Consider the following 3,005-nt stretch of genomic DNA (forward strand, 5'->3'; position numbering starts at 1 on the left):
ATATATATATATATATATATATATATATATATATATACACACACACAATTAAGATTCAGTTGAACTAGGTACGTTAGGTACTTAAATTGAGGCACCTTGTTAGGTCTGAGTAACATGCATACTCAACAATATCAAGTGAATATCAGACTTGGTGCAAAAGTGCCGGCCATATGATATCCTTGCAATGTATGCAAATAATAGGACCCAGCTGAGTGAAGAAATCCACTCTTAGTTATTCAGACATGTTTTTTTATATTAAAAATACTATGATATTTACGAAGATATATAAGTAACAAAGCGGTACAGATGTCAATTCATTACAGCCGTTTCTAACGTCTCTTTTAATTGATTAATGAGAACATTACATTATTGCAAAGAAACCGTTTTCGTCAGATGAATTCATAATCTTCAAACATAAAGGAATTATTCAACATAGGAGTAAAAATATTTACATCGATCTGCTACCATTCAGTTGGCAGAATAAACTTATCAGAATATTTGGTCAGATCAAAGAGGAATTTAGGGTATATTAGAGTTTAAAATAGAGGAAGGAGATAATTGACCCAAGTGACCCAATTATCTAAACTTCTAACAATAGAGGTAGGATCGGCTCCGATCGTCTAGATTTTTATCTCAAGTTATTTATGTGTACCGGTCGTGGTGAGAGAAGCAATTAATGCCAGGCAGCCAACTAAATTATCAAAAGTGATGGGACTATATGTCGGCTTAATCTTCGCAAAATGGGCAAGGTATAGGGTAGTAATAATCATCCACTCTCCATCACTCACTCCATTATTACTACCCTATGCGTTGCATAGGTGGAGGTGGAATTTGAACTCAGGGCGTAAAAAACCAGAGCTCAGCTTTTACTTATATTGACCCCGAAAGAATGAAGAAGCAAGTCGGGCTTGCCAGGTTTTGAACTCAGAACGTAATGACGGACGAAATGCTGCTAACCAATTTTACCGATATGCTAACGATTTTGCCAACGCTGACAATGACGACGACGACGACGAGGATGATGCTGATGATGATGATCGAAAACCACAAATGCGGCGAGCTGGCAGAATCGTTAGCACGCTGGACGAAATGCTTAGCGGTATTTCACCCGTCACTACGTTTTGAGTTCAAATTCCGCGGGGATCGACTTTGCCTTTTATCCTTTCGGGGTTAAAGAAATAGGTACCAGTGAAACACTGGGTCGATATGATCGACTAGTTCCCTACCCCAAATTTCAGGTCTTCTGCCTATTGTAGAAAGGATTATTATTAATTTTCTGTATGTTATATATATTTGTAAGTCCTGGTGTTTTTGTTATGTATTTGTCTGAATATTTTTTTATTATACCTAAGGCACCTACTATGATAGGAATTGTTTCTGTTTTTAGATTCCACATTCGAGTTACTTCTATTTCCAGGTCTTTGTATTTTGAAAGTTTCTCCATTTCTTTTAGGGAAACGTTGAAAGCATTTTTTCCTTCATGATCTTTGACAATTATATCTGGTCTATTGGCCTTTCTCGTTTTCTGTGACCTTTTCTGGCGTGTGTTTATACCATCTTTTTTCTGTTGTTATTCCATAGTGTTGGCATAGCTTCAGTGTATATAGGTCCCAGCTGTGAATATATTCCTTCTTAGCTAGGACTGGGCAGCCAGAGATAATATGATTTTAGGCAGCCAGAGATAATATGATTTTAAATCATATTATCTCTGGCTGCCAATCTTATTATTATCATTATCATTATTATTATTATTATTATTATTATTATTATTATTATTATTATTATTAATGCGCCGAGCTGGCAGAAACGTTAACACGCCGGGTGAAATGTTTAGCAGTATTTCGTCCGTCTTCACGTTCTGAGTACAAATGCCACTGGGTCTATGTATTCGACTTGTACCCTCCCCCAAATTTCAGGCCTTGTGCCTATAATAGAAAAGATCATTATTATTATTGTTATTATTACTATATAAGGTGGCGCGCTGGCAGAATCGTTAGCACGACTGGCAAAATAGTTTGCGGCATTTTGTCCGTCTTTACGTTCTGGGTTCAAATACTACCGAGGTCGAATTTTCCATTCATCTGTACGCAATCTCAAGTCGATGTCATCAACTTATCTCCTCAAAGTTGCTGGCCTTGTACCAAAATTTCAAACCACCACCACTATCATCATCATCATCATTGGATCCATGTGGTTTACGTCACTGTTTACAATTTTGTTCCAATTGTTTTCAAATTTTGTAATTAGTCTTTAAAATTTGCAAAATTTGGGTATTTTAGCCAATCAGAAGCGAGTATTTTACACATCACCCTGGCGAAAAAACTCTATTTCCATGCTCACAAGGAGTGTAAACCACCAAATTGAATGTAATCAACAAATTGAATGTACCTGAGCATCTTTAAAGCGTGGAAACAAACGCTTGGTTGACTCTTATCTTTGTGAATTTATGTGGAGGAGATATGAGAAAAATAATTTATTTTATAAAATCCTAGAGTGTAATACAAACTTTCGTTCTTGAGTTTTTTAACTAATAAATGTCTGTTTTAAGCAATGTTTTGACTGTTATCTCTAGCAACTCCTGTTGGTTTGCTCGTAGCTTTTAAAGACTTAATTTACTCGCGAATGTTTCAATGCTTTTCACTGTTTACTTTACTCGTGTATATTTTAATGTTTTGACTGTTATTTCTAGCAACTCCTGTCGGTTTGTTCGTAGCTTTTAAATATTTAATTTTCTCGCGAATCTTTTGTTTCCACTGTTTACTGCAGCTAGTCTAATGTTTTGACATGCCGGTGCCCTCGCCTCCTTTCTCGCGACTGTGACAGATAATGGAAGAGGTAACGAACGCAGTTTTCTGAATGGCTGACAATTCCGAAAATTGTCAAACTTTAAACACCTGTAACATTTTCGCAAAAGTTTTTATGGAATAAATGAATAACAAATTCGGATTCAGCGTCAAAAATTACATCTATATGATACATTAAAAAAAAAAAAAATTTAACGATAA

Source organism: Octopus bimaculoides, chromosome 1, assembly GCF_001194135.2.
Source record: "Octopus bimaculoides isolate UCB-OBI-ISO-001 chromosome 1, ASM119413v2, whole genome shotgun sequence".
Taxonomy (NCBI): Eukaryota; Metazoa; Mollusca; class Cephalopoda; order Octopoda; family Octopodidae; genus Octopus; species Octopus bimaculoides.